The sequence below is a fragment of the Danio rerio genome, chromosome 9, assembly GCF_049306965.1.
Source record: "Danio rerio strain Tuebingen ecotype United States chromosome 9, GRCz12tu, whole genome shotgun sequence".
In the NCBI taxonomy this organism is placed as follows: domain Eukaryota; kingdom Metazoa; phylum Chordata; class Actinopteri; order Cypriniformes; family Danionidae; genus Danio; species Danio rerio.
This window is the reverse complement of record NC_133184.1, coordinates 21483662-21502430: the sequence shown is the minus strand read 5'-3', so window position 1 is coordinate 21502430 and position 18769 is coordinate 21483662. Positions and strand designations below refer to the sequence as shown.

At 35.0% G+C, this 18769-nt stretch overlaps 1 protein-coding gene and 2 long non-coding RNA genes across 6 annotated transcripts in view; 1 reads left to right on the top strand and 2 right to left on the bottom strand.

Moving 5' to 3' along the window:
* Nucleotides 1-18769, bottom strand: part of LOC141376106 (uncharacterized) — a 107719-nt gene that overhangs the window by 27805 nt on the left and 61145 nt on the right. The gene's annotated exons all lie outside the window — the stretch shown is intronic.
* Nucleotides 1-18769, bottom strand: part of si:dkey-287i17.4 — a 126602-nt gene that overhangs the window by 54162 nt on the left and 53671 nt on the right. The gene's annotated exons all lie outside the window — the stretch shown is intronic.
* LOC103911635 (uncharacterized) overlaps nucleotides 1-18769 on the top strand; it is a 41959-nt gene that overhangs the window by 1392 nt on the left and 21798 nt on the right. For 2 of the 4 annotated variants that reach the window (XR_012385289.1, XR_012385287.1), the window contains exons 1-4: nucleotides 14256-17655; nucleotides 17807-18115; nucleotides 18260-18356; nucleotides 18659-18707. This is a non-coding gene — a long non-coding RNA (uncharacterized lncRNA). Of the gene's footprint in view, nucleotides 1-14255; nucleotides 17656-17806; nucleotides 18116-18256; nucleotides 18357-18658; nucleotides 18708-18769 lie in introns of those variants that run through there. The other 2 variants (XR_012385286.1, XR_012385288.1) reach the window with 2 other exon arrangements.

Genomic DNA, 18769 nt, shown 5'->3' with positions numbered 1-18769 from the left:
TAGCTTCCTGCGTCTAAAAAATTGTGTTTTTGCCATTTCCAGGCGTTGTATTTTAACAAACTCCTACTAGGGATCTTATCCGATCAACACCAAAATTGAGTTTTGTCATCTAAAGGCCTTGGCAATATTAAATTGCGAAGATCTAGAGCAGGGCTATGCAATTGGCGGCCCGCGGGCCGAATCCGGCCCCCAAGGCACTTTGTTCCGGCCCTCTAAACAGTGTGACCAAGACATAAAAAAAATGTAGTTCAATCGACAAATGGCCGCTATAGTTATGAAGTTGCGTGCGTAAGGCTGCACAGAGCGTGAGTCATCATAAGCGAGTGGTGTTGGCAGCCGAAAACATGTTTGTAGAAAAGGCTATTTGTACAATGTACTGATATCGTTAATAGGGATGCAACGATTAGTCGATTTCACTAATAACTGCACTTTAATTCATCACAGTTTATCAATTGTAAAGTCTTCTCTAAGCCGCATTTCTGTTGCACGGAACAAAACGAAACCGCTGCAATATGCCAAGTTGCCTGTGCGCTAGTTTTAAGTTTGAAGTACACTGAGGCTAATACGCACGCACACATGATTAATGATAGCAGCGGCCGTTCCCATATCACGTCTTTTCTGCTTGCAAGTTTGTTATTTCTAATGTAAGAATATAAGACAATATGCAGGCACAAGCGGAGTGACGCGCTTGCGTCTTTCAAGGCGCACAAAGTAGAAAACCTCTCACAGTAAGAGTTGTGCGTGACTTTCAGTGCAATGTAAACAAAATATATGTTAGACGAATTATTATTAAAATGTTTATGTATGCATGAATGCAGATGACAACAACAGTTAATATAAATAGTTACTTACCTAATATAAAGCTTGAATTTACATTAGACGTTATAACAGTAAAAGCATGATTATTCTTCAGACAATATAATTGTACAACCAAAATCTATAGTTGTTGCATCCCTAATTGTTATGCAGTTCAAAACATAACATATGAATGTGTTTGTAGAATGTAGAAGAAGCCTACTTCAGCAATGAGATGCTTTTGTTGTGCTCTGAAATACAACATTTGAATGTTTGTAAAAAAAAATAATAATAAAAATTGTCTATTGTACAATGCACTGATATTATGTAGTTTCAAAATACAATATATAACCATTTTAATGTAGAAAAAGGCTGTCTTAAGGAGCAAAAATATACAACATATGGGCCCTTATATGCAGTTGTGTCATCACTCATATAGCAAGTTATATCTCTCCGGCCCTTCGTTTGGGATGCTTTTCATGAACCGGCCCCCATGACAAACTAATCGCAAACTTTGACGATTCGCTACGAAACAGGAAGTTGTTATAATTCAGGCATGCATTGTCCGATCTGCCTCAAAAATCACTTGTTTGATAAGTTTTGACCTAATCACACTTACATGTTAATATCCAGTTATAGTTATGGCGCCACCTGCTGGCAACAGGAAATGAAATGTTTTACAGTGTAACAAATTCCTCCCACAAATGTTATTGTATCAGCACCAAATTTGGGTGGTGCTATCTGAAAGCTCTTGCGATGATATATATTGTGAAGATCTAGAGTTTTCGTCAAAGGGCGTGTCCATGGCGGCAAGACAAACCTCAGTACTTTGCTATGGAACAGGAAGTCCTTATAACTCAACCACAAATTAGCCACTTTCACACAGTGATACTGGTAAATATCTGGAAAATTTCCGGAACGACTTTAACGGTATGTTCAAAAAAGCGCTGTTCACACAGGCGAGGACGTTACGGAAATTTTCCGGAAAAGAGCATTCACACATCCATTCCAAAATACAGGTAAATTCTGACATCATTCACCACAAATGAGCTTAAAACGGCTGTGCTTGTATTTGTAAACGTTTGACTAAATTACAAACTCTGTGGATGATCAATATTGTGAACAACTTTTGCAGGATCACTTTCGTATGTCGAGATGTTCATAATATGTTCGTGTGCAGGCACTAACAGGCTGTTTCACAGGCACACGCAAAGCTTGAAGGTAAACAAACAACAGCTTATCATTAGCATCTCATCGATGATTATTTACACAGTTGGCATTAAAAAGAACATATAAACATGATCTGACTAACTTCTAGCAGCTAAATGCGTCTGGAAAAATATTCAAAGGCTTTTATTCTCATAAACCGCGCGGACGTAAATGCGTCTGACTGTTGTGATTGGCTAAAGCAGACGTCTCATGTCAGCACGTTCTAGACGTGCACGCGCTTATTCCGGCAATCTTCCTTCTGCATTCACACAGCGCAGCATTCCGGCAAATTGCCGGTAATGTTACAACTTCTCTTTCGTAAAATAGCCAGAATGAATTTACAGGTATTTTCAAAAAGGACCTGTTCACACATACAACGTTTCCGGAAAATTGCCGGCAATTTTCCGGAAACGTCTGTATGTGTGAAAGGGGCTAATGTCTGTACTGCTTGAAACTTCACATGGTTGATAAAATTCCTCTCCTGAAGACCTCTGCATGCCAATATTGACTTAAAGATATAGCGCCACCTGCTGACAGAAGGAAGTTTGGCTTATAACGCAGCCAAACAATGTCGGATCTGTTCGAAACTACACGTTCAATAAGATTAATCTCCCGAAGACATCTACATGCCAATATTGAGTCACAGTCATAGCGCCACCTGCTGACAGAAGGAAGTTTGGCTTAGAACTCATCCAAACAATGTCTGACCTGCCTTAAAATTTGCATGTTCCATAATATTCCTCTCCTAAAGGCATTTACCTGCCAACACTGCGTCACATTTATATTGCCACCTGCTGACAAAAGGAAGTTTGGCTTATAAGTCAGCCAACCAATGTCTGATCTGCCTGAAACTTGACATGCTCAATAAGATTCCTCTCCCGAAGACATCTACATGCCAATTTTAAGTCCCAGTCATAGCGCCACCTGCTGACAAGGAATTTGGCATAAATATGTGTTTTTCTCAGATTTTTTTAATTTATCAGCTTAAATTATTGTTGTTCGCTGTTTTCTGTCATCCTGAGGCCACCGGGTGGCGGTGAGCCCGGGTACGAGGTCCCTTTGATCGATGCTTGCAGCTTTAATGTTATATATAGATTTGTATTTTTTAAATTCAACAACAATTTTGAAGTGAGTCATCGCTGAAGATGGGTGTGACTGGGACCTGTTAACCATACATGCTTCTCAGCATTCAAGAAATCTCCTAGTAGTCATTGAGTTGTGACATAAGACCTAGTCTAAGTCATGGTCCTGAAACCCGATAGCACCCTTTGTTTCTGCAATTATTTCAGACAGTTCAATGAGTCTCAGTATTTGATGGATATCCTATCCTCTGGGTGGAGCTCCCCGATCGACTTGGCAGGTCCCTTTAAATCTTTATGTTTGACTTCTCCAAAAGGGTACTGGTAGAGAGAACACCAGAGGGAATTCTGCTTTCAGCACCTCAGAAGCCATTGGCAGTACAGAGTCTTATCTTTCGTACTGCACAGGCTCCTTCTACTTTCCAGTTACTAATTGATTTTTTCTTTATTTTTGTTTTCTACTTTTTATGTAATTTCTAACAAGAAATTGTTCTTGTAGTAGTTGTATATTTACTTAGTTATCTTGCAGAATAAAAGTATGGATCTTTTGCGCAACAAAAATTCTGTACATATTCCTTAAATAGGTTGCATTGTGTTTGGTTTCATTGTAGTCTTTTGTATGAGCGTTGTTAATTGTGGAGTTGACTTACTGGTTAAAACTTCCGAAGATGAAGGGAATAGTCTAAAATTTAAAGCTAAAGGAAGCCGAAAAGACACCAGCAACAAAAAGTAAACAATCAACTTTTTAAAGTGGATGCAGTGACACAGTGATGATGCAATAAAGTCAGAAATTAAAGCTAATTTACAACAACTTCAGCTTAACCAATTACAATTAAGAACCACAAATTATATAGATCAAAAGTTATAGTTTATATAATAAAAGCTGTCAAAGACATATCACTGTAGAGCTTCCATCACAGACTCTTTTTGTTGCAGTGTTACACTGTCAAAGACTGCATGTTTGTTACAAACCCCTGATGTTTGTCTAGGGGAAAGTGGTGTTTGACATTTATGTATAATTAAAATAAATTTATACAAATAGTAAATGAAGTGCAAAAGACAACCATAAAGTAGATACCAATTTTTTTTTAACTTTATTTACAATACCCAAAGTGAACAAAAACAACAAAGTAATCAAAAATATAGAGAAAGAAAAGGTAAGGCAAGAGAGTTGGCAGAAGGGACGTGGGTGGCGTTAAAGAAATAAAAAAAGAACAAAACCCAAACAATATCTAACTCCCCAGAAGCATCTAACTAAGCATCTGGCACACACTTTTATGATTGGTGGTCTTTGCTTATTGGATATGATGTCAGAGTGACGCAACAGGAGGAAATAACTGACAGGTGAATGAATGACAACCAATGAATGGAACCTTAGAAAAATTAAAACTGATACGGGATAACAGAGCGAGAGGGAAAGGGAAAGAGAGAGAGAAAAAAAGCACAATTAACACAAATACATAACATTAAAAAAATGCAAATGATCAAAATATCCTAAATGTTTTCATTTAATTTAAAATGTGTTGTTAATATTTGTAATATGTAAATATCAGTTATAAAATAATGCTATACAATGAATATTGTCACTTTGAAATAGGCCAAACAGTGTCATTCATACATTGACATTTTTCTTTGTGTAAAGTGTCTGATGGAGTTGTAGAAACCCAGTGTTCTCAAAAGCTTCTCATCTCAGGATGTATGTGGGTATTGTCATGAGCAGTCACTCTCGTCACACTCTCCTGCAAGGGTTTTTTTATTACAGCACACTTTGCCCACAACTTCTTCTCAAGCTGATGGCAATACAAATTAAAATATTCAGATCTGCATGCTCATGTATTAACATAAATATATAATAAATGATTGTAGATGAATTTACACTGAAGCTGTGGGTCACACTTTATTTTGATGGTCCGTTTGTTGAATTCAGTTACATTGCATCTGCATGCCAACTAATTCTCATTAGATTATAAGTAGACTGTTAGGTTGGGGTTAGGGTTAGTGTAAGTTGACATGTACTTGCTAAGTTTCTTATAGTCAGTAAATTTCTATTGAAGGAGCAGTATCAACAGATATAAAGCAGACAGTCTACTAAAACTCAAATGGACCATCAAAATAAAGTGTTACCAAGCTGTATTCCTTTAACCAGAGTGCAGAAAAACAAACAGGTCAAAGTTACTTTTCTACCACTCCAGCAGTAGCTCACCTAGAATTAAACAGTACTTTTTTTAAGTGAGCCCAATGCTTATCTTAAATTTCTAAATTCTAAAAAACACGGTGGCAGCCTAATTAAGTTTAACTATGTAATTAATATTATTTTTTTGTTTTCGTATAACAACTTATGCATGCACAATTTTATTACCTTTTCACAAAGTGTCTCGCTGTTTGTGCACTGGCACTTCTGACTTGTGGTTGAGGTGTAAAATTGTTTCCACTGAACCTCTTGCACTCGTAAAACAGATTAATTTCAAAACAACACTATTTATTAACATACCTGTGTGCCTAGTGAAGGACATGTTTTGATCCAGTGTTATTTTTAACACAGAGAGTTTTACACACTATATGCAATACAGAAAAGGCAAAAAGTATAAACATTTATTTATTAAAACATGACTGCAGCATTTACAGTAATCTAAAGAATCATAACAGATTTAAAACTTTTTACATCTTGCTTTGCAAAAATATAAGAAAACTCATATTCTAGCAAGAATGGCATGTCCACAATCTGTTGAAATATATTTTTCACTGTTGGGTGCTTGTTTGCAATTCATAACATCCAGAGGAACTACTGATGTCATTATGTTTGCACTTATTGCAGTGCTGACCATCATGAAGGTTCTTTTGCTGATTCTGAAATTGTGGATCCTGTTGCTGCCGTCACATTATCCAAGTAGATGCTGCACACCCCTGGTGTTTGTCAGGCTACTCATGGGTGCTGCTAGGGGGGGTAAAGTTAGGACAATTCTAAGGGCTAACGTCATTTTGGTACCCCCAGAGTTACTATTAGGTGGCCCAATCAATCCATCTCCACCAATCACCACCCATCCACGACTACAAAGCCAAACCCTCTCCTCATCGCTCTTCACTTCCGTCCGTGACACCAACCCTGCGCCTACCCCCCAACCCACCACTCTTTATTTCTGTTCGTGTCACCTCCCCTCACCCAACACCGGTGCCCATGCAAATTTTCATAAAAAAACTAACCACAAAAACCAGTTTCTAAAGTACCTTATTTAAACAACATGGCTCTAAATGTCCAATAAATTGTCTGTAAATAGCACAAACTTGCAAAGCGCCATGCTGTATTGCGCAGAGTAAAGCCCATTGCATTGGTCACATTGTGTTGTTGTTTTAGTTCATTCCTCCTTTCATTTAAGACACAACCAATTACAAAAAAAATCTTGTTTAGACTGCAATAGAATAAACACGCCTTCTGTTTTGCTTTGGATTCTCAAGATCATTTGATTATACCTTTGTTCATAATCAGTCCAGTTTTAGCCATTTTGTGATTGCGCAGACACAAAACTCACTATACACACTGAAAATTTACTGTTATCAGGGGTTGCTTAGTGGTTAGCACGGTTGCATTACAGCAAAAAGGTTGCTGGTTCGAGTCCTAGCTGGGACTATTGGCATTTCTTTGTGGAGTTTACATGTTCTCCCTGTGTTTGCATGGGTTTCCTCCGGGTGCCCGGTTTCCCTCACAGTTCAAAGACATGCAGTACAGGTGAATTGAATAAACTTAATTGGGAGTGGTGTATGTGTGTGAATGAGTGTGTATGTGTGTAAAAGTTTCCCAGTACTGGTTTGCTGTTGGAAGGTCATCTGCTGTGTAAAACATTTGCTGGTTGATTCCGCTGTGAATAAAGGGACTAAGCCCAAGGAAAATGAATAAATGAATGAATGAATGAATGAAGTTTCTTAACCTAGTTTTGCATAGCCAACCCACCTTTGAATATTTTTTTCACTGCAGCTAATTCAGACCAAGATTGACCCACATAGACAACATAAGAGAGACTGAAATTTAAGACAGCCAAACACTGTTCACCATGTGCTGTGTATAGTTGGACATTGATCTGTTGTCAGACGCATTGTTTTTACGTTTAATTTATGAATAGCATAAGATCTATATAATAGTCAAAATTTGAAGTGGGTCAAAACATCAAACTTTTATCAAAGTTCTCCTAAAAGTATTGATCTTTGTTTTAGGACAAATATGCTTCAAATGTTGACAACGTTATAGTTCCCTCAGAGCCTACAGTAACATTAGACTATTGTTTCAGCAAGCATTGGTTTACATTATTCCTGTTATAAGCATATGTTTTTTATTCCTATACTTTGTAATGGTAACGTAGTGTTACCTTATTATATTTAGTGAGCTTTAGTTAATACAGCAAAGCGATCCTGTTTCTCCCACACTTACGTGTAGATAATATTTACTCGATAGGGGTCTCAAATACAGTCTGGTACAACATGCCTACGGATCACCCACTGTCTGACACACAGAAATGCCAACTACTCTCTGAAAATGGCTTGTTCTAATCTCCTCCATGCACTTTTCTGCAGGTTTGGTGCACATGAGAATGAGATTGTGATCATTGGGTACTGTCGATAAAATAGTAGAATTAATGAATAATGAAATAAAATGAAGAATTATTGACTTGAAATGCTAAATGTGACCCAGGTTATTGACATCAAATGTTTAGACATTATTTAATATTTTCATTTTTTCATTTTACAACTCAACTTGGTGGCTCAGTGATTAGCAGTGTCGTCTTACAGCAAGAAGGTCTGGCTGGATCAGTTAACATTTCTGTGTGGACTTTGCATGTTTTCTCTGGGTGCTCCTATTTCCCTCACAGTCCATGTGCTATAGGTGAATTACACTACATTAGCCAAGCTGTATGTGTGTGAATGAGTGTGTATGGAGGCTTCAGAGTACTGGGTTGCAGCTGGAGGATGCTGGATAAGTTGGTGGTTCATTCCGCTGTGGTGGCCCCTAGTGAATAAAGAACTAGGCTGAAGGAAAATGAATGAACTTGTACAAAATCATACGAAATAGCCATAAAACTGACTAAACGTTAGGTTTCCTTGTGAGATTAGGCTGAATGAAGGTTATTGAGCATAACTATTTATTGAGAAGTTGAACAACATTACATATTTTATTCCAAAACATAAAATCACCTACAAAAGCTATCACGTATTCTAACATCATATCCCAGCTGGCATTTCAACAGTGATTCAACGTTGAATCAACGTCAGGTCTATGGTTGGATCAACGTTGAATTACCTTTCGATTTTGCAAATTGGATCAACGTTTATATAGTGACGTTGTTTCACCGTCGTACCACCGGTGATTCACCGTTGAAATCACAACGTCGTTTCACTCTTACCTTTTTCATGGGTGAATTGTGGTCGTTTTGTAGACGTTGAATGAAGGTTGAATTACCTTTCGATTTTGCAAATTGGATCAACGTTGATACCGTGACGTTGTTTCACCGTCATACATTTCAACGCAAGTTAAATAGAAATTACATTTAACACAAAGTCCATAAATATAGCAAACAAATTTTTACTAATAAAAAATACACGACACAAATACACAACTTAGCCTGTGTATTAATTTATTTAATACACAACTCATTATTTCATTGATTCTAAATATACAGCAACATTTACAGCATACATCGTTCATTAAAACCATGCAGGTTACTATACATGCTGTACACTCAAATACAAAAAAAGGCATACAATTAAATAGTCACTTTTTAATTAGGTTTCATGAATTAAAGTTAGTTAATGTTTACTAACATGAACAAAAAACAAATACTTGTACAGCATTTATTAATCATTTAATTAATTGAACTATGTCCCGATGCTATTAAAATCAAAATGTATGCTTGTTAACATTAATGCACTGAGCTGACATGAACTGTACTTTCTTTAAATGAAAGATGCTTTATTGTTCTTTGTTCATGTTAGTAAATACATTAACACTTACTAATACAACCTTATTGTAGTGTTACCATCTTCAGAAAGACAGATACTAACTAAATTAAACTAAGTAAATAAACTACGCTTCAACCATCACAGTCTCCAAAATACAATTCTGTTTACAAAGTTCACAAAATACCCATTTTTAAAGTGGCTGCAGTAAAAACAACAACTCACAACTAAGAATCACAAGTGAAATACATTACATCTGTTTGAGGTTTTATAGATTGAGAGAAACACTTGAGGTAAAAGATGGCACTGGGACAAAGAATCAAGTGTAAAACACTAAAACATCTATATCAGTCTAGCAGTTAAATACACATTTATTTCTCAAACACCAGGTGAGTTTCCTACAAAATCAATAATGAGGTTTGCTATTCCAATTCATTGTGAATGAATGGCTTCACTTTCACAATAGTGAAAACTCCTGCTATAATCTAAACCTGACATTGCTCCTTTACTTTGCAGGTCTGCATGCTAAATATTTAGTTTTTTTTTTTTTTTTTGCATAAAGTACATCTTTTGTGTTTAGCATTACTGGAGCAAAACTGAGCACCTGTGACAGTGGAACATAGACAAATATTTCAGTAAATCATCAAGAAAATGTGTAGAATATATGGTTTGATTCTCTCTCACAAACACAACAGTAATAGCAATTTGTTATTCTGTTATTATTAGTATCATAAAAATTGCATGTTCACAGGTGTCTTATAATAATGGCTCACATTTGTGAATGTAGGACCACTATTTCACTATTACATGTCACATTAAGTGTTCATATAGGTTCTGTTATTAATTACTTGTGTCATCCCAGAGACCTGTTAATCTTCAGAACACAAACTAAAATATTTTAGATTAAATGCTCCTCATCCTCTACAGACAGCAATAGTCCCAAGATGGTCATTGTCCAGATAAGGCACAAAACACATTGTCAAAACGTTCCATATGACTTCAGTGATTTCAACTGTGAACATACCAAGCTCCAACAACACTTTAGTGAGGCAAAACAAAACAGTAAATACAAATGTGTTTGCGTATATCTCTACCGCATCAGATCAGCGTGTGTGTTTACTACGAGCAGTAAACACTATGTCTGTCTGTCTAGGCTGACACTGGTTTAGGCCATCAGTATGTCCTTGATGCTCTCAAATGGGGCTTCCAGAAAACCTGCAATAAATGAAATACTAGGTTACAACTAAGTTGGTATCTGTTATTATACAAAGTGAAATTCAAATATTTATTTTTAATTGAATCCAAATTTGTCCTATAATATCGTCACACTCAATAATTTTGACTCATCCATCTGAATATTCCTAACTAAGAGAAGTGAAGAATTAGGTGTGATATCGTCAGGAAGCCCTTCACCACCACCGGTACCAGCATTTTCCAGAATTCAAATTTCAGATTCTCAAAAAAAAATGCTTTTTTTTTTTTAACAAAGGCTGCAGAATCATGAAACATTCAACACATCTAATAATTACAAGTTGTTGTAAACCATTACATGTACTGTAATAGCTATTTAAAGCTTTTTAGACATACGGGTTGAGAAAAACTCTAAAAGGAGTAGCACTTCTGCAAAAGTCTGCATGTAGGACAGAGATTTAAAGGGATAGTTCAAAATTTGTATTCTGTCGTCATTTACTGACCATGTTGAACACAAAAGAAGATATTTTGAAGAAAGCTGGAAATCTATAACCGTTGACTTCTATAGTATTTTTTCTACTATCAATGTTTACAGGTTTTTAGTTTTTTTTTTTTTTTTCAGAATAGCCTCTTTTGTGTTCAACAAAATAAACTCATAATGGTTTTAAACCATTTGGGGAGTAAAATGTGAGTAAATTTTCATTCTTGGGAGAACTATCCCTTTCAGTTGGAAAACACCAAAATTCTTAAGTAGACCCCTTTCGCAAGATAGATGATGCATTTCATTTCTCATCTTAATCCTCAAGTTTTTAATATTTAGATTTATTTAAATAGCATGCTTATTTATTTGTTTGTTTTAATGACATTTAATAAAAACAACTTCTCAATGACATCACATGTACTGGACCTGCAACACATGTATCACTATTTTTATGAATACAAATTTCACTGTAACAGGTGCTGTTGTTTTGCTCCAGTAATACCTTTAGAGAACACAGTAGTAGTCAGACATCCATACTAAAACCTTGGCGTGGAGTAGCAGAACTGCAGTCTGTCCAGGCTGACACAGGTTTAGGCCATCTGCGTGTTCTTGATGCCCCTCAACTGGACCTTCCAGAAAACCCAGAAAGTTAAAACCCATTACACCTCTTATCTGCTACTATACAAAGTGTAATTTACGCATTCATTTCTCACTAAATACATATTTGCTCCCCAATACTGTCACATAGTATAACATCACAACATGATTTCACAATAATAATATCAATATAACAATATAGGCTGATATCACAACATAGCCTAACAATCAATAAACAAACAGATTAGAAAGAGAATATCACCAACCAAAGCACCAAGAATATTTAACAGATAGCTTAGTTAAAGGTAAAGTAAACTTACATGGACAAAGCCTTTTCCATTCAATGCTGTGCAAGTTAGTGCGTCTCTGGACTCTGGGGTAAGTTACATCTCTAAAAGCAAAAACAACAACAACAACAATGAAACGACAGCAGTTCACTTTGTAATAATAACACTAATGATACAGCGTATAAAAGGGATATTGTTTTATAACGTTGCTCAGTAACTTTAAACTGCGTTTGGAGTTTATCGCTTTGAATTTGCCATAAAAACGCTCATTTAGACTAACGTTAAACATGTGACATACCTCGAGATTAGCTGCTGCGTCACCGGAGCGCAAACAAGACTAAAAACCAAACTGGAAAGTTTTAAATGCTTCAAAATTCGAAACACTACACCTCAAAAGTCACGTTTAAGATACACTGTGTGTGAAACAAAATCGGGGGGTAAATAAAACATTAAAGCATCTAAAAACACGCTTACCTCTGAATTCTGCTGCACTGCAGGTCAGGTGTTCGTAATTAAGTGAAGTGAAGTGAAGCGCTGCGCGTGGCCGCGTGCGCCGAGTCCTCCGATACCATGGTAACCAAACATGTTGAATGTTGGGTGAAGCCATGACGTTAATTCAAAATACAGACCATGATAAAAAAAAATGTCAACGTTTGTACAAGGATTTCTGTAACTTTTTTCAAGATTATCATTCAACATTGTTCCAACATTATAGCAACAACTGACGTTTTTTCAACCACATTTCAACGTTGAAGCCTTGTCATATGCAGGCTGTTTTTCAACCGTTCAACATTAAACGTTCTATCAACATTATTTCAACGTTCAAAACACATCTGACCTTATTTCAACCATATTTCAATGTTGAAGGTCGGTCGTGTGCCGGCTGGGATATAAATCATATAAATAAATAAATAATGAGTCTATTTATTGTAAAATGATTTTTTTATATTTATTATTTAAAAATAAATTATTAATAAATTATTTTATTATTTTAAAAAATCTACTTCAATAATATTATTAATGATGATAATGATTATTATTATAAAGTAGGATATTTATTCAGTTTTTTGAAAAGTCTACTTTTACAATTTGACACATGTAAATCACAGTAGAAATGTTCTAACCAACAGGCCTATGTCATATACTGTACAGATATAAAATACCTGTCATGATTACCAGTGATCGTATTCCATACAATAACTATGGACTACAAATCTGCCAATTCTGGACTACATAATCATACATGCACTCCGGTCACATTCACACATGCTTCCTCATCTAGACTGATTACTCGCGCCACCTGAGGATTGTCAGAGACTGATTGCATACACTATTTAAGCCACACACTCACCCATTCAGTTTGCAGAGTCTTGTCTACCAATAGTAACACTACAATGCGTTTTCCTAGTCTTGTTTGTCCGTGTACCGACCTTAGCCTAGTTAGCTTACTTATTTTTGTCTGCCGCCTGCCTTTTGACCTGTTATTGACTACGATTCTGTACTGCCTTCACATACCCGTTTGCACCTGTATTGACCATTGCTTGCCTGATAACGAGTAAACCTGCATTGTGGATCCAACCTCAGTTGTATGTGTCACTCCCTGCGGTTACAATACCCTACTATAAATTAAAAGAATTAACATATGCTTTTTGTTTTCACAAGTTTTGGAGACATAACATAAATTCCGCTTTTAAATAATAGGTCACCTATAGCTTTCACCATGAGGCTGTGTTCAAAATGACATCAATGTTTTCAAAGTACACTGCGAAGAGAGCACAATTGTAAACACAAATATCACCAAAACTGAACTGTAAAAATAGTTTGAAACCAAATTACACCTAAGAGAGATTGCTTTAATGCTTTTTTATTTTTAATCATTCCAATTTTTAATGGTTGAATGTTCTAAATGAATAGGGCATAGGGGGATAAGTGGGAATAGAACAAAGCCAACTATGTTTCTAACTACAGCTCCAGAGGTGTAGTTGCAAGTGCACAAGTTTGCAACACAGTTTGCGAATGTTTGCTGGAGTGAGGGATTTGGGAAACAGCAAATCAACGAACTATTTTTGTAGCGACGAAACTTGCAAGCTTAGTTGGCTAACAGTGGTTTTGGGAAACGAACCTCTAGATGTTTTAGTATAGCTAAGCGAACAAACTATGACTGGTTTCTCTGAATATCGTTCAGAGAGACTCTGAGTATGTGGGTGGCTCTTGACTGGAGCAAGGGGCCATTAACATTATGTTGAAAAGAACTTCACGTTTTACTCTTATTTACATGAGAACTGCATTTTGAGGGCCGGAAAAGGCAAACTTCTAAAAATGGGTTTAAAAGTGCTAGCTTTATTGCATTATAGTGTAACTGAAAGAGTTTCAGATTGAACGGATTCTATTACCATATTACCAAACAACTTTAAATGTAATGTGTAAAGTTACAGAACCAAATGTATACTCCAAATAAATCCAGTAAAAAAAAAAAGTATGATCTTATATCAATAGCATGAGGGCAAATCTCTTAAATGTAACTGATGACATTTTGAAGTAACACTTGAGTAATTAAGAGAATTCCAATTATGAATCTGTTAACCTTTATCCTCAATTTTCCTTACCTCTTAAGTTATTAGAGCTATTAAACACAGATAAATCCATTTGGGAAATTAAATGATTATGCATAAATGAGAAATAATAAGCACTCAGTGTCTTCAGCGCTTCTCTACAGGAAAGTAGAGATAAGATCTGTATGTCTTAATCTTTTAAGCTGATCTTTTGTCTATAAATAGACATGAGATAAACAAGTCAACAGTTCAAGATAGAAGTCCATTGCTTTAATCAACTCATCAAGTGAAGCAACAACCTTTCAGTTACAAAACAAGCTCAACATCACACATCACAGTGGTTTTTGGTCTGATTGCATCTAGTAGTTCTTCTGTGATGCTAAGCCACGTGGAAAACTGCAACAAACTGCATGTTTGCTTTCAACTGCTTTGACCAGTGGAATGTATTTACCACACAAACTCTACAGATCTTTCCAGTATACTGCACAGAAGATTATTTAATAAAGCATGACAGGTGCTGTACCGTCTGTACAGTCGTGGCAAAAGGTTTGCAGTTTAAGATGCATGCTTCATTGCTCATATATTTTTAAAGTTAAATTACAATTGTAAGTTATCAAATAAGCTGTTATGGACAATACAGCCATGATACAACATTATTATGCCATTGACAAGATCAACTACTGGCAAATAGAGAACTATCTCTTAAGGGAATAAACAAATGTTCTTCTAGTAAGATTAATAAAACATTTATCAGATGTTTGTGGTCTGTAATAATGTTCATTTTGTAACATTAATAATATTTATAGTCCACTTTAGACATTCTCCTAACTGTGAGCAGTTTGTCGACGACCAGCATTCATTATAATATGCATAGATTGCTTAATATCTGCAAAAATATATATTCTGATCGACACCCCAAATTCTGCGGACTGTAAGCTTTGCAAACTTTGCAACTGGAAATTAGCTTTTTGTCTATAACCTTAACCCTGACTCAGTTGGCATGTATTTGTAAAAATACTTGTTGAAAAGTTGAAAAGCAAAATAAATTGTAAGCCCGTTTTTCAAACATTTAACCAACTGGATATTTCGATTGATCAAAGAACATTTAGTTATAACAATTTATAAACTAGTGTTAACAAAACATTTTTAAACATTTTTGGTAGCTAGGTAAATGGAAGTTGCACTCATTTGGTGAAGAGGTGTTTTGAATCAGTGCATCAACGTCTGGAACGATCTTTGGATCTTTACATCCCTTTTTATTTTTACCCACACTAAAGAAGTCCATTCAAAACAATGAACATGGTCACCATTTATGATGGGATAAATTAGAAATATCCAGGCAAACCTGAATAATAAGAGATCAGTAGATGGAAATGACACACTGTGATCCTTAAATACCATCATACCCTCCTTTTTAAATGAATCATGTTTATCAAAACACAACAGAAAAATTGCAAATTAGAACAAAACACGCACTGCTATACGTAACTTTGAACCAATGATCAAGTTTGTCAAAATATTTTTTGACAACACATGCATGTTAATTTTGCATGTGTGTATTTAAGCAGGAGCATCAGGGCTAATTAATATTCATGAACTATCCAAATAGGGTGGTTAAAGAACATTTAATCTTAGGGCCGATTCCTAAGTTGTAAATTGACATGTAAAACAGTTTCTGCAGAATAAGTATAAGAACAGTCTTTTTTCCCCAATTTCTGTTTAACAGAGAGAAGATTTTTTCAACACAGTTCTAAACAGAATAGTTTTTATAACTCATTTCTAATAACGGATTTATTTTATCTTTGTGATGATGACAGTCAATAATATTTTACTAGATATTTTTCAAGACACTTCTACAGCTTAAAGTGACATTTAAAAGCTTAACTAGGTTAATTAGATTAACTTGGAATGTTAGGACAATTAGGCGAGTTATTGTATAACAATTTGTAGTTGTAGACTATCGAAAAATATCGTTTAAAGGGGCTAATAATTTTTAGCTGAAATAAATCAAATAAGACTTTCTTCAGAAGAAAAAATATTATCAGACATACTTTGAATATTTCCTTGCTCTGTTAAACATAATTTGGAAAATATTTAAAAAAGAAAAAAAAGCAGAGGGGCTAATAATTTTTTTCCTCCAAATATTTTTTTTTTTTTGCTCGTTCAAACTACTTATTTTTTAATAAGCTGAAACAACACTATTATTGAGATTTCATTGGCAACTTTTTTTATGTTCAATCCACATAAATGTGTTAAAAGTGTTAAGTTAACTTGATCAATTTGTGTTGGGACAACATAAATGAATTGTGTGGAAGCCTGCATTTTTTTTTTTTACATATAATGCATTTTATAGCATCTTAAAAATAGTTTAAAGCTTTTAAAATGAAAAGTGCTTCTGTGAAAGAAAAGCAAGTAAGCAGCATGTGCTATAGTGGTCCGCAAATGTCTTCTGCTCAACAGAGGTCCTAGAATACAGGAAGTGTGTGGGTTATGAGGCTTGTCTAAAAACTTATCACAGAGGCTATATTAATGCACACTGCTGAATTTTGTGACAAAATCTAAAGTTAATATTAGTCCTGCCACTAAGTTAGATTTAAAGGTAAGCACTCTTTCATTAATTGTGCATATGGAGGTTACATTTGTTCTCTAAACACCATTACATAAATTTGTTCCCAGGTCAAGATGTTAATTTGTTCCTTCATTGTAAAAAAAATAAAAAAATAAAAATTAATCTTGCAACCTTAATCTTTTTTTGCTAAATTAATGTTTCTAGTCATCTCAACTTACATCATTCAAACTGACTAAAAATATTAAGTTAAACTTTGTGTAACTTTAAAAGTAGTTAAAACTTGATTAACTTAATGAAATACGTTAATCATAATAAATTTTGTTGTCATTACTTTTTGCCTTTCAAACAGTAAACAAGTTAAAAAGCTCACATGGTTTGACATTTTGTACTGACCAGTAATTAAAGGATTTATGCTATTACTATAATTGCTGATTTTGCAGTTAAACATTTAGGGAATGTATAATGAAATGTTTATTAAAGCACTTAACTTTTGTTTTTATTTTTAATGGTTTTCTTAAAGGATGAGCAGACATAAAAATGGTTAATTGATATAATATAACCTGATGTAGTCTTTGTGGTGTCTAAAAAGGAACAATATGCATCAACAGCTCATATAATTTCAATAGCATAAAGAATGCAGCTAAAGAAAATGTAGCTAAAACCTGCTCTAAATCTTGCATGTGTGTATCTTCTTGTAATAGTCATCATGTCGAGCCGTTTCTCACTCTGATCACGATGTTCTCTAGCGAAGTGGTTCTTAGTGGTGTCCCACTCTCATGTAACCACTTCCTCTTGTTCCTGCCTGCAGACTCTCTCAGTTTGATCAGAAGTGTTAAACATGTTGAAGGGAGAGCGACAGATTCATTTGTGCCTTCAGTGATAATGGAGGTGTTTCGAACCAGGATCCTGCAGCTAAATATGTGTGTGATTGTTACCTTGCTGACATTTTTAGGTATATTGCAACATTGTTTTTTTGTGTGTGTGTTGTGTTTTTGTGCTGTGTGATGTCCTGTAACAAGTATCTCTTATCAGCTTTTGCATGTGTGTGTTTACACGTTTTACTGCAAAATGTAAGTAATTGTAATTTTCTGCCTTTTCTTCAGATTATTGCAAATCCAATCAAGAGTTAGAGATTAATCAGCACATCAGCAAAACAGTGTTTGTGGGGGAAACAGTCACACTTCACTGCAACAAAGCTACAGCAGATTATGAATTTACATGGAAAATGAACAACTCCGTTTTTTTTACACATTCTTCAGTGAAGAACAAAACTCACACAAACTTCAGCTCAAACAGGATTCACATCAACCCAGCAGCTCCAAGACAATTAACAATACAGCAAATACAAGTGTCTGATGCAGGAAACTACACCTGTTATCCAGCAGGAACAAGATGGACATTGACAATAACAGGTTATTCCATGACTTTATGTATTGATTAAATTAAAACTAGCTCAGTGAAGCAAATTATTTTTAAATAATGACTATAACTAGTGGAATCCTGCTTGACTGATATCATGTGTGTCTGACTTTTATTTTATTTTTTTGGACCAGAAGAACCCCAACAAAATGCCTACATAATCATCATCATCGTCACATCTTCTGGAGTCACTATAGCCTGTCTCATAATTACTATCTGCATGTGCAAACACAGGTAAGAAACACTGAAAAAAACTCTAGTTTTTTATTCCAGGATTTATTAACCATCATGTTTGCTACATAAGTAGTTAACAGTGATTTCACTTTTGTGTTTGCATTTATTTCATGCTCCATTTATTTGTTTGTGTATTTGTTTAGTTACTTGTTTACTAATTTTGTGTGTTATTATAATAATCACTGATATAAAAGCAATGATTCTAGTGAAGTAAAAATGTGAAAAAAAAAATTTTAAAACACAAAATAAAGGCTGAAACAACTGTGACTTTTGAAATGGAAATGTGTTGTGTTCTATTTAAGGAGATGTAAAAACAACACAGAGAGTCAACAAGAGAGTCACAGAGAAACGGTACAGGAATTTCTGGATTTCACCCCTTGATGAATAGTTTAAATATATAAATTTAATGATTA